This window comes from Phoenix dactylifera, chromosome 4, assembly GCF_051530095.1.
Source record: "Phoenix dactylifera cultivar Ajwa chromosome 4, Ajwa_hap1_PhDact_Kaust_v1.1, whole genome shotgun sequence".
Classification (NCBI taxonomy): Eukaryota; Viridiplantae; Streptophyta; class Magnoliopsida; order Arecales; family Arecaceae; genus Phoenix; species Phoenix dactylifera.
Genome location: NC_143193.1, coordinates 31,424,377 through 31,439,286, shown reverse-complemented (window position 1 = coordinate 31,439,286; position 14,910 = coordinate 31,424,377).

The following is a 14,910-nucleotide window of genomic DNA, read 5'->3' as shown; positions in this document are numbered from 1 at the left end:
TAAACATATAAAAAAAGTAACAACATTGCAAATCATTTCTTTCTCCTTAGTATGCTTGGCACATTAAGGTTTAAGCTCATTAAGCATATAAATGACAGAGTTAAGCTTCAATCAAAATAACTTGACTCTAAGGCATATTAAACTGTAAATTAGTTCTTTTGTCAAGTTCTTCCAATATAATTTATTTTTAGATGTACTCTTGAAGGTTCTTTTAAATGTATCAAGCAAAGTGTATCAAGGATGTATCAAATCTTTCTTCCTTACTCACTTATGTACTGGATTAATTGATTTAATAGCATTAGCACTTCCATATGGCCTCAATGGCTTTGTAAGCATCAAAATAACACTAGGATCCTCAATCTCTCCCTTTTTGATGATTACAAAATATTGAGTATAAGCAAATTGATATTCATGTGAGAAGTAAGGTTTAATGTATAAAAAATACTTCTGGTGTAAAAGTTTCAAATAGTCCAATTTAGAGAATATATCAATGAACCAAAAGCTTCCCCTATTTTATCCAAGTAGAATGCCTAATGAATTTTAGCTTTGCTCCCCCTTAAAGCAAGAGTTTCAAGCTATGTATCGAGGCAAGAAAAATCTCTATGATTATGTGCAGATTCAGATTTTCTCTTTATCAAATGTCTTCTCCTTAAGTGTATAATACATGTCTCCTCTGTAAGTATACAATATATACCTTTTATATTTTCTTCCTTATACAGTCTTTTTTTTTATAGAATTATCTTTCTTATAGAATTTGTTTCTAGTTTCTCTCTTATACTTTCTCCCCCTTTTTGTCATCATCGAAAAGAATGAATAGCAATGGATAGTATTGTAATGACACAAAGATCATGAGTAAAGAAAAAATGTATTTCATCATCTTTGCCAAAAGTATAATATTCTAGAGAAGAAATGCAAACAATAACAAAGAGTAGATACTAGTCAAAACAAATACAAAATCTAGAAGACACTAGTCATAATGAGCATACTTCATTATGAGCATATACTCAGATATTATTTTCTTTTTTTTGATAACATCAAAAAGATTGCAAAATAATGAAATATTAAGCACAAGACAATATTTCATTCATTGCATGCCAAATTATCGCAAGAATATGAATTATGTGACTCAAGGCAATACTGTCAGGGCAAGATAATGAGTATAGATCAGAGCCAATTAAGATAGTTTTAAAATTATGATTGGATCACATCAAAATCAAGGATGAAAAGTTTGGCTTTAAAAATGAGACATTTAAGATGTGAGCCAGAAGAGATCTCTAAATGTAGATTCCAAAGATAGTTTTCAAATCAAGTGTAGATGAAATCTTTTTTAAGTTATTTCAAGTAGTATCAAGAATAATATTCAAAGAAGGCACGAATGAAAATCCAACACCTCTTTTTTTTTAATATATTAAGTATATAGCAAAATGAGAGCAATCTAATTAATTTTCAGAGTATAGTATAAGAGCAGATAAAGATCAAAACTTATATACTCGAAAAACATAAGATTATGTTGAATCCTTAATTCTTAATGACTTCAAAGTTCTTTCATGATATAAAAGTGTTGGGGCATAGATACCAAAATATGAATTTATGCAATGTAGGATACATAAAATTCAAGATTTTGAAAGTTCTTTTAGAGCTCTTTTAAAGATTTTATTTTACTCCTTTAAAGATCCTAGCATCAAAATCAATTAAAATGAATTGGTTCAGGATTGAAACACTAAAGTGCAACCCAATAAGAACTCATAAGTAGATTCCAAGATAAATTTTCGATACTAAGATAGATGGAATCCTTTTCAATTAATTTTCAGAAACAAATGATTTACCGATGAATATAGATGAAAATCTAACTTTCAAAAGATATTCAATGAAGCACAGAGTTTAATACCACTTTACATTTAGTATTCTTTCTCTCATCTTTAGTTGTGAATTTACACGATTAAGTTCTATATGATCTCTCCCTCTGAAATTTTCTTTCTCCCCCTTAATTAATCATTCCATTTGAGAGTTTAGAGTTTGAAGATAATTTTCAATAAAGAGATTGAGTATTTAAAGCTCTCCCTCAAAAGATTCATTTTCTTTCAAACTTTCTTTTCTTCTATAATATCAAGAATGTAGAGTGATCCAAAAATTTTCAAAATTTATAACAATAACTCTTTTTAATCTTTCAAGAATAAATTATATTTTCTCTTATTTTTTTTGAATATGTATGAAAATATTAATCAGAAAATAATTCTTTTGAAGCTCAAATTTCTTTCAAAAGTATTTACATTTTCTTTCCTATAAGAATTATTGGAGTGAATTAAAATATTTTAATCTTTAGGATCATTAACTCTCTTCTTAAAAATAGCTTTTCTTTTTAATGATAGAAGCATTTAATTATGCAGGAGTGTATATTCAAAATATTATTTTCTTAGTCATAGTTTTTCAGCAATATATATATGAAGCATGATAAATCTTTTTAATATCAAAATAATATCGTATGTTTAGAAACATTTGTTCGCAATCAAGATCATTGAAAAACACATCATTTAGACCAATTTCAGTACACTTATAAGATAAAAAATGATATGTTTCAGATGTGTATCGGAGCAAACAACCAAGGTATCAAAATTAATTCTATTTTTCTTAAGCTGTAGTTTTTATCTAAGAATCATAGTAAAAGTATTCTCCAGCATGATGAAATCTTTGAAGCATATAATGAAAATTACAAAAATGTAAAGATATAAGCATTTTATATGGAGTTTAAACTTTTATACTAGGTCATATTCTGAATTTCATAAAAATTTTTAAGGAGGCTTTCAAAATTTATAATTTGAGATATGTATCTTCTACATTGTAGCTCATCTTAAGTCATTAAGACTGAAAATACATATTTCAAGCACATCAGAGCACATTCAGAATCTTTATTTTTAATATTGAGTTTTGGTACAAATTGGAGAATATTTTAACATGTATCAGAACATTATGTACCAATTTTAGGCAAAATGGAAGATAAATCCGAATTAATTCATTCTGCCTAATTTGCAAATTCAGATTGTTCTTTTCTTTTATTTTTCAAAAGATATTTACTAAAACAAAATGATGTTGTTGTTGATAGAAACATGTTTCAATCAAATTATCTAGGCATAGAGCATTACAAATTATATTTGAACAAAATCCTCAAATTTTTTTTTCAATATTGAAAACTCACAATTCAAAACATCATACTACATGCGAAATATAGTATGCATACCATTAAAGCATTAAGAACAAGTATGCCAAGGATTAAAATCAATTCTTTTCAAATAAAGTTTCCTTATTTAAATACAATTTAGCACTGATTTTATCCTTTCCAAAAGAATGCTCACACAAGTCTCACAAATGTGCCGAATATATTATGTTTGTTTTGCCTTTCCTCAAGATTGGAGTATTTACTTTTACTTAGGTTATACTTTCCTTAATTAATGTTCATTTTCTTTTCTTTATCTCTCTCTCTTTTTATTATTCTCAAGTAATTTACATGAAAGAGTAGAATAAAGAAATAATCTAATGTATCATATAGATGTATATCATGCAAACAACATTTTAATTATGCTCAAGAATTCATAGTTTATCATAAGTTATTTTAAATCAAAATTTGAAGCATAAACTTGTGTATTTCATGGTTATGCATTATATAGGCAAAGGTATATTTCAATTTAGGCAAACCATAAAACAATTTCCAAAAGCATAAGTTAGTCAATACATCTGTAGGCATGATATTAAGAAATTAGTAATTAAAGACTTTAATCATACCACAATCAGATTTAAGTTATTGACTTTGCTCAGTTAATTTACAAGAGAGATATCTGAAGTTACCAATTCATTCTGCATTCTTCAAGTCAAATACCTACTAGATTTCTTATGTATAAAGTTTTTGGCTGAAGAAGATCCTCTCTCTTGTTTGCATGTGAATGTTTATTGTACCTTACGTGAAGGTATCCTTCAAGTTGAAATCTCTCATTTCTTGCTCATAGATCCAGCATTATTAGTAAAATCTTTTTCTTTCTTGAAGGAAAGTCATTAGTTTCTTCAAGATACAAAACATTCATACAACATATTTTTTTTTAACTAGATGACTCAAAATAAGACATGGCAATCATTGAATATTGAGTCATTCTACTCAAGAGATTGCCTAAATATAAGCAAGCACAAGTCACTTGAACTAAAGAGATAGTTTCATTAGGTAAGATGGTTCAAAGATAAGCATGTGAGGCAATAGGAAGATTCATCAAGGTCAAATCAATTTCTTGTTTTCAAAATTAATTTAGCTTAGATTTTATTTGCTTAAGATAATTATCAATAAGATATACAAGTTAGGTTTTAATCAAATTATCTTAAACAATTGTTTCTATCAGAATTCTGATTATGTTTCAACTTTCAACACAAGTAATCATGTTTCAGAGAGATAAGCAATCTTCTTTTAAAGCAGATAAGATTTTATTTTTGACTTATGAGAGATAGTTCAAAGGAATTAATATTCATGCTTTAAAAGATTTTTATGCTCAGATTAAACGTGATAGGTTAAAAATAATCAGCAGAGTTCGAGATAATTTTAGAGAAAGATATTAATCATGGATACAATGATTATGCTCAATGAAATATTTTAGTGATCAGATTTATTGATTTTGAATTTTAGAATAGTCTTGAGCATTACTTGTAAGAGGGAAGACGATTTGTTATTATAAAAATTTTTATGTAAGTTTCTTATTATGATCATAACACATTAATCATTTATGATTGAACCAATTTGAGATGATTATGGTTTAACCTATGATGCATATATGAGACTTATAAAACAAATCATAATACATTTCAGATAATCATATAAGGAATGAATGGTATAATAATAACATGATGAATTATATTCATACCTTCACAAAGGATAACATAAGATTTCATAAGTATTATGCTCAATAAAGTTTTAGCATGAAATCAGCATCAAACATTTATACTAGAGAAGAAATTTAGATTTTGAAAAACTTAAAGGGGAAGGTTATACATATTCATTCATTGTTTTCTTATTATCATGCAAGCACTAGAAAAATTTTATGCTAAGATTGTTGAGATAAAAATTTAACATACATATAAGACATTTAAAGCTTTGATGTAGAGAGTATCGTAATTTTAATATATGATGTAGAATGTTAAATCTGATACTAGATTTAATGAATAAGTTGAGACTTATTTTAAATTACGTGTCAGCGCACCCATTTGTATGAGAGTTCCATTTATTCCATGGGTAACTTGGCACACCTATATCTACACCCTCATATTTTCATTTTAGGTACCCAAACTTGCTTGGGTCCTTGATGGTTAGTGCATATGGTTCCTTTTGGAACCCAAATTTGTTTAATAGTAACAACTTTACCATTTGTTTTAATAGTATTGGAACTATAGGCAAAGTTGTTATACCCAATCTTTTCATGTTTGAAATAAGTTATCTTATTTGATGGTTTGCTTGGTGAATTGATAACCCTTTTATTTAGGGGTTTAAGTAAAGAAGTCCAGCCAAGTCTTGATTTATCAAAAATAGCATGTTGGCTTTCAAACATCGTTTTTAATCTTTCTGAACTTACAGTGAATTTGTTAATAAAAAAATTTAGTTAGTTAACTTTTTCATTTAAGTTTTGATTTTCTTCAATTAAATTTTGATTTTTCTGAATCAATTCTTCTGAATTTAACCTTAAGTGTTCATTCTCAGAATTTAATTTGTCTTTCATTTCAGTAGTAGAATTTTTTTCTTCTGACATTTTAAGATGTAGCTTTTTATTCTTTAAACTAAGCTTCTTATTCTTAAATTAAGCTTCTTGTATTCTAAGTATAAATCAGAAAATGCATCATGAAGTTCATCAAATATAAAATCAGATTGAGCTTCAGTATGTACTTGATTTTTGAATGAGAAATCACTTTGTATTCGAGTATATATCTTATCTTCATGTGCCACAAAGCATAGATTTTCAATTTCAGTTTGCTGCTCTTCTTCTTCGGAGCTAGTTTTAAATTTACTAGAAATGTTAGTGTATTCATATTTAACTTCAAGCATACTCCATATTTTCTTAGCAGTTATGCAAAAGATATGTTATTAAGTTCACTATCATCCAATGCACAATATAGAATATTCATGGCTTTTACATTTTGCTGAGCCATTTTCTTATCATGATTAATATTTGTGTGTAGCCCATTGACTATGATACTCCATAAATTGTAGTCATGTGCTTGAATGAAAATGCGCATGCGTACTTTCCAATGTGTGTAGTTTATACCATTAAATAATGGAGGTCTATCAATTAATTGTTCCTCTCCTAGAAAATTATCTATTTGAGTTGTCATGATCTTTGGCTCTTTGACGGTTAGGTCAAAGTCACAAGGTAAGAAATTATACAGCACCTACTCTGATACCACTTGTTGCCCAAGGTGACAACCCAAAAGGGGGGGTGAATTGGATTTTTCCAAATTTTTAGTGCTTTAAAAAACTTCCTTAGTTGAGTGCGGTGGATGCTTTCTTAAATTACTTCAATGAATTAAACTATAGCAAAGATGAAAGATAATGCAAGAATAATCACAAGTGAAGCCACAACACAAACATCACGATGTATAGTAGTTCGGTGCACCCTTAGGCACCTACGTCCACTCCCCAAGCATTCTCTTGGAAATTTTACTATAATCCCTCGGATTATAGTAGGATTATTTTTCGGGCTCACAATCCAAAATCTTTACAGTTTGGTTTTCTGGGATCACCAATAACCTACGTTGGTTTTGCGGGCTCACCAACAACCTAACGTTGGTTTTGCGAGCTCACCAAAAACCTATGTTGGTTTTACGGGCTTACCAACAACCTACGTTGGTTTTACGGGCTTACCAACAACCTATGTTGGGTTTACGGGCTCACCAACAACCTACGTTGGTTTTATGGGCTTACCAACAACCTACACCAAACCTTACAATGAATAAGAAATCAAAGGTATAAAGCTCCTAAATGAGCAAATATAACAAATATGCACTAACGAGAAGAAAAGAAAAATGTTATCTCTTCACAGGCTCGGGTGTTGGAGCTGATCGCGGGCATGGGAGCGTTGATCGCGGGATGATTACGGGGTAGCTGGGACGCGTTGCAGATCTGGTTGTGCGAGAGGAGCGGACGGCTGGGAAGAAGCTGGGCGATGGCAGACGGCCGGGCGGTGATCGCGGGCTTGCGGGAGCTGTGGATGCTGGGAAGAGGCGCACGCGGAGGGAGGTGGAAGCACAAAAACATCACGGACGGCTGGGGAAGGGAACGCCCGATTTGGAAAGTTTTTGGAATTCTTCCCCAACTACACGTGATCTTTCTTTATTTTGATCCCCAATGTGCTCTAGAAGCTGTGGCATGTAGACATGTGTAGCTCCGGTGCAAGTATACTCAATGAATGGTGAATTCGATCAGACCATGACGGGGTTGGGCATACGCGGTCTGAGTTATGCATCTGTCTAAGCCCAATCTGTACTAAATACGTATTTTGGCCTCGATTTACGATCACCTATACTTAACAAAAATATAATATTAATCTAGTGAGATTATCATTATCTTGTTAGCGATAATACTAATTTATGTGGTATGTAGATCGCACTTTTGTGCTCTCATCACACCCCCCAACTAGCTTATTGCTAGTCTCTAGCAATTTAGAGTAAACAATATCATGAGAGTACAAAAAGTGTTGGTTGATCCTTTGATGTTTTATTAGAACTAATTGCATAAAATTAAGATAAGTACTCACTTTCGTAGGAATCACGATTGCACTTAGCATGTGCAACAAGCCGTTAAACCCCTAGGTTACCCTAGTGGACGAGTGTTGTCTCGTGAGGGTTTGCAGTGATGTTACCCACAAACATCATTCATAAAATGATATATAATGAAATTTAAGTCAATGCACACGTGATATATATTTTTCTCAAGCATGGCAACTATCAAAGCAAGGGTAATACTAAAGTGTAGTATGCATAAATAGATGACTTTCTTAGAGCACTAATACATCCACCACAACATGGTACCACTTGACTTTTAGGTGCACTACTCAAGTTCACAGGTGTTTATTACAGTTTATTGGAGCCTGATCCATCAAATTTTCAGAATATCACATGTTGTCTACATTCGTCAAGAATGGTTCGTATGTAAAGAAAGAGCTATCAATCCCAACTAAATATCCAAAGTACACAAAGGTCCAATACAATGGAGTCAAACCAGCCATTACCACATGTCACTGGGTTCAACCCGACCAACCCTATTCATGCTTTTTTTTTTATTTTTTTTTATATATATATTGGAAACACATATGGTGATTACAATAGTCCAACCCCCTTAGGCTCTAGCAAGGTCCATGCAGCGAGTTTTCGGCCAATGACTCTTGATCCAGTTGGCTCAAGGCATTAGGTGTAAACACCCCTCGAGCTTAATTACTCGAACCAAACTAAGCCACGAGGTTAGACTTGTCATCTCCTCATTTATTTATTTATTTAATTTTTTTTTTCAAAATAAAGAAGGTAAACTGAACCATATAATGTGACTGCAACGTGACTATAGGTCAACCAAGATCGGAACATAAGGCACATAGATGATCTAGCTGGGGTATTCAACCTCGATCTTTATGTGAAAACCAAATCAAGAACCTTATAGTACGGACAAGGATACTCGTACTTCTTTTACAGATATAGCTTAATAAAAATGCATTAAACAAATGTGAACTCCTGAGGCCTTCCTATAATCATTAAATACATGTGCGGGGATCTAATAATAGGTCTCTAATCAGTCATAGTACGCATGTATTCCTTGCCTTAATAGTTGCACAAACTCAATATGAAAATACATGTGCATTTGCTAAAAAAAAAGAATGCAAAAACATTTTTTTTTTCTTTTGCAAAATACTTCCCTCCCCCCAACTTAAACATTGCATTGTCCTCAATGTAATAGATACAAGAAAATTATAATGAAAGACAGTAGAGAAAATAACATTGGAGAGAAGAGGAATACCTTGAGCTGTTGATATCCAGAAAATGAAACCTACAAAACTAGAAAAATAATCCTAACTGATATACACATACCTTTGCCTTCATGTTCAGTCATAAGAAGGCTCCCCCAAGAAAAAGGAGTCTTCTTCATCTGCAAAATTCTCAAGAAAAGGTTTAAGTCTGTGTCCATTTATCTTAAAAATTCTACCATTCCGTGGATTCTCAATCTCAACCGCCCCATGTGGAAAAACAGTTTTTATAATGTAAGGACCTGTCCATCTTGATCGCAACTTACTAGGAAACAGATGTAAGCGAAAATCATATAAAAGAACCTTTTGCAAAGGTTCAAAAGATTTTTTTAAAATTGATTTATCATGTAAGATCTTCATTCATTCTTTGCAAATTTTAGCATTGTCATAAGCATCTCTGCGGATCTCATTAAGCTCGTTCAATTGCAATTTTATAGCTAGACCGGCATCTTGTAATCAAAATTCAATTTTCTAATTGCCCAATACGATTTATGTTCTATTTCTACGGGCAAATGACACGCTTTTCCGTAGACTAGCCGGTAGGGAGACATGCCAAGAATGGTTTTGTATGCAGTACGATAAGCCCATAATGCATCTGATAGTTTCAAGGACCAATCCTTTCGTGATGGGTTCACCGTTTTCTCTAAAATACGCTTGATCTCCCTATTGGCTAATTCTACTTGGCCACTAGTTTGCGGGTGATATGGGGTAGCAACTTTGTGGGTGACACCATACTTTTTTAATAATGTCTCAAAAGGCTTATTACAAAAGTGTTTTCCACCATCACTAATTATGACCTTAGGCATCCCAAATCATGAAAAAATATTTTCTTTTAAAAACTTCAGGACAGGTTTGTGATCATTGGTCCTACAAGCGACAGCTTCTACCCATTTGGACACATACTCGACACCAACTAAAATGTATTCATATCCAAAAGACGGTGGGAATGGGCCCATAAAATCGATGCCCCAACAATCGAAAATTTCGATAATAGTAATGGGTTGAAGAGGCATCATTTGCCTACGAGTTAGACTTCCAATACGTTGACATGGATCACATGTCCTGTAGAACTCGTGGGCATCTTTGAACATAGTAGGCCAATAGAAACCACATTGCAAGACCTTTGCAATAGTTTTCTTAGAGGCAAAGTGTCCACCGCAAGCATCAGTATGGCAGAAAGAAAGTACGCTTTGTATATTATGATCCGGTATGCATTGTCTAAAGATTTGATCATTGCAATATTTAAACAAATAGGGTTCGTCATAGTAATAATTCTTTACTTCGCGCAAGAAAATTTTTCTATCTGTCGACCCCCAATGCTCCGGCATCCGGCTTGTAACAAAAAAATTTACAATATCTGCATACCGTGGTATACTAGAAAGTGCAAACAACTGCTCTTCAAGGAATGAGTCCTTGATGGAAAACTGTGGCACTGAATCATGAAAAACTAATCGTGATAAATGGTCAGCAACCACATTCTCTACTCCTTTTTTATCTTTGATAGTGATGTCAAATTCTTGGAGTAGAAGTATCTATCGTATTAAGCGTGGTTTGGCCTCTTTCTTATCCAACAAATATTTTAGTGCCGCATGGTCCGTGAAGATAACAATAGGAGCACCAAGGATATAAGAGCGAAATTTATCTAAGGCAAATACTACTGCAAGCAATTCCTTCTCGGTGGTAGTGTAATTCATTTGAGCATCGTTTAAGGTTTTGCTTGCATAGTAAATGACATATGGCTTATTATCCTTGCGTTGTCCTAAGACAGCTCCTATTGCATAGTCGCTAGCGTCGCACATAATCTCAAAAGGTAATGACCAATCGGGTGGTCGAACGATGAGTGCAGTGCTAAGCATAGACTTTAACTTCTCGAATGCATCTTGGCAAGTTTCAGTCCAATTGAACGGTGTATCAAGGGATAGGAGATTACATAATGGTCGAGATATGATACTAAAGTCCTTGATGAATCTCCTATAAAATCCGGCGTGACCCAAAAATGATCTAACATCTCTAACCGTCTTGGGTGCAGGTAGCTTAGCAATTAAATCAGTCTTAGCTCTATCTACTTTCATGCCCTTCGATGAAACAATATGTCCTAAGACAATTCCCTTTGGCACCATGAAGTGGCATTTCTCCCAATTCAGTATCAAATTCTTTTCCATACATCGAGCTAAGACAGCTTGTAAATGGGACAGGCAATCATCAAATGTGTCGCCAAAAATGGAGAAATCGTCCATGAACACTTCCAAAAATTTCTCGTTCATGTCTTCAAAGATGCTGAGCATGCATCTTTGGAATGTTGCAGGTGCATTACACAACCCAAATGGTATTCGTCGGAAAGCAAATGTGCCAAAAGGACAAGTGAAGGTAGTCTTCTCTTGATCTTCTGGTGAAATTTCAATTTGATAATATCCCGAATAGCCATCGAGAAAACAATAGAAATCATGCCCTGCAACCCTCTCCAATACTTGGTCTAGGAAGGGTAGAGGAAAGTGATCCTTTCGTGTGACCAAATTCAGCTTTCGGTAGTCAACACACATGCGCCAACTCGTCGGGACACGAGTTGGAACTAGTTCACCTTGTTCATTTTCTACTACCGTCAAACCCGATTTCTTAGGAACGACTTGAGTAGGGCTTACCCACTTGCTGTCGGAAATTGGGTAAATAATACCCACATCAAGCAATTTGAGGACTTCTGCCTTAACCACATCTCTCATCGTAGGATTCAACCTTCGTTGCATTTGCCTTGTGGTTTTGGCATTGTCCTCCAAATATATCCGGTGTGTGAAAACTAAGGGGCTAATCCCCTTCAAGTCGGCAATAGACCACTCTAAAGCTCCTTTATGATTCTTTAGAACACCAAGTAATTTTCTTTCTTGGTCATGATTAAAATCAGACGAGATAATTATAGGGTAAGTGTCCTCGGGTCCAAGAAAGGCATACTTGAGTTCCTTCGGTAAAGGTTTTAACTCGAGCTTAGGCACTTGCTCATGGGATGGTACTATCTTTGCTTCTCGAGGTGGCAACTGTTCAAATTTTTCTACTTTTGGTCTCCACCCATTGATCATCATGGCGTTTGAAAAATTCATACTAGGTTTGACCAACAAATCATCTTCATTGGTGCCATTAGAACACCAATCAATTAAACTATCGCCGGATGGATCGTTAAATGCTTCAGCTAACAAATATTCCTCCGCGATAGTTTCAACCCAATCAACCTCCTTACTCTCTTCGGGATCATTAGGTTGTTTGCACACATTAAAAATGTTCAGTTCTAAGGTCATGTTACCAAAAGAAAGCTTCATGACGCCATTCCGACAATTAATCAATGCATTAGAAGTTGCAAGGAATGGACGTCCTAAAATGACCGGAATCTGAGACTGTGAGTTCGAAGCCGGATGTGTGTCCAATACGATAAAATCGACAGAAAAATAGAACTTATCTACTTGGACCAATACATCCTCGATAATCTCCCTCGGAATTTTAACTGACCTGTCAGCTAATTGCAAAGTGACGGAGGTTGGCTTCAACTCACCTAAACCAAGTTGCTCATATACAGAATATGGCAACAGATTCACACTTGCCCCAAAATCTAACAATGCTCGCTCTATCCTAAAGTTGCCTATGATGCATGAGATGGTTGGGCAACCTGGATCCTTAAATTTAGGGAGAATGTTGTGCTGCAAAATAGCACTCACATTTTCAGTTAAAAATGCCTTCTTCTTAACATTTAATCGGCGTTTGACAGTACACAAGTCCTTCAAAAATTTGGCATATGAGGGTACTTGTTTGATTGCATCAAGAAGAGGTATGTTGATCTTTACTTATTTAAAAAGCTCAAGAATTTCAGAATTAGGTTCGAGCTTTTGCAACGGCTTTAACCGTTGTGGAAAAGGTGGAGGAAAAGGACATTCAACTTTCTTGGTAGAAGTTGGGACCTCAACTTCTTCTTTGTCCCTTTCATCGACTTTGGGAGCATCAGAATTAGAAGTGACCTGCGGTCTCAATGGGACGGTCTGATCAATGACTTTTCCATTACGCAAAGTCATGATGCTCTTTGCATGCTCTGTATGCGAACTAGAAGGAGCCGTATTATTACTACCGTGCACTTGTGGGTTAGGTTGGGGTTGATAGGTACTTAGGACGGTAGTCAATATTGACAATTGGTTCCTTATGTCTTCAAAATTTCGAGTATTTTGAGCATTGATATTCGCTTGACCTTGTAGAAAAGTTTGTATGGATTGCAAAGTATCCTCGATATTTGGCTTTTGAGAGGGTGGTGATGCAAAAGTAGGATGTGCAGGTGGAGGAGCTGAATGGTGTGACTGTTGAGGATGATCATTTCTCCACCTAAAATTTGGATGATTCTTCCAACCAGGGTTATAGGTATTCGAGTATGGATCATTATAAGGCTTTTGGTAGGAGTTCATAGCATTTGCTTGATCGTGCAAGACTTCTTTGAATGCCGGTATTGTCACGACCCCCGCCCCGTTCCCGGCGGGCCGCCGCGACGGTCCTAGGGTGCGGGTAGGCATAAGGCCACCAGCCACCACGTAGAACCCTACTACCTATCAATCATCCATAAATTCTGAAAAATTTTGGCATGATGCATGCACAAAATGATCACCTTTCCTATGGTGACCTGTCAGGATTATCTCAATACATATAACACACTACCTGTCAGAGCAGCAATCACATAATCTGTCACATAATAAACCTGGACAATATATAACAATACATCATCTCAGGCATATAACTCATCTGCACACATATATATATACCTGCTTCCTAATCCATCCATGGTCAAACCCATATCCACAACAGGATCTATGACTGTAATTATGCACTATATACAATAGAAGGTTTATAATACACCAAAAGGTATAAACCTCTATCTACATTATACTATACTATACTATGGAGCGGCACAGCTAGCAGGCAACCACTAATCCTGCTCCTCTCTATACAATACCTGCCCTGCAATCAAAAACACCAAACTGGGGAGTGAGTATATAAATACTCAGTGAGTGGAGTAGAGAGTACTATGCACATGAGACAGAATATAATCATGGCTCGAGATGAAATCTCAAGATCAATAACAACATGAACATGAACTCAACATAGAGAATATAGAGTAAATCATCAATATCACCACAATCAATATCAACTCATCTGAAGCATATATGGAATAATCAAGTAAACATATATGCTACTCATGAATATGCTCAACAGATCATAATGCTGGAACATACAAATCAGGTGTCAATATGCTGAAATCATCACTAGACAGCTGTCGGGAGGTGGGTTTTACGCCCCAGGCGAACCAGCAACAACTCCCTACTGTCACATGCATATGCAGGATAAGACACCATATCGATAATGTAAATGCTAGACAGCTGTCGGAAGGTGGGTTTTACGCCCCAGGCGAACCAGCAATAACTCCCTACTGTCACATGCATATGCAGGATAAGACACCACACTGATCATATAAATACTGGCCAGTATCCAGAACAGAAATCCATCTCACATCTACATACTAAACGGCACCTCGCGGGAATTCTACATCCGCAGAAAGCCATACTGCACCTCGCGGGGTCTTACTATGCCCGGCGGCAAGCAGAATATAAGTCGTAGGACCGGCCGATCCTACGCCTAGGGCCGTGTCCCCCCTAGGAAGGGACTGGGCTCCGCCCACCCAGAAGGCTACTATGTGCACAAAGGCCGATGTTCAACCCCATCGACTATAGGTGTCCTGCAAATACTGCCAAGCCATGCATAAATGCCATAATGCACTCTCCCAATACTCTACTAAAAAGGAGCATAATCAAGACTACCACTCACTCGGCCACGACCCAATTATAACTAACATCAGGGTTGG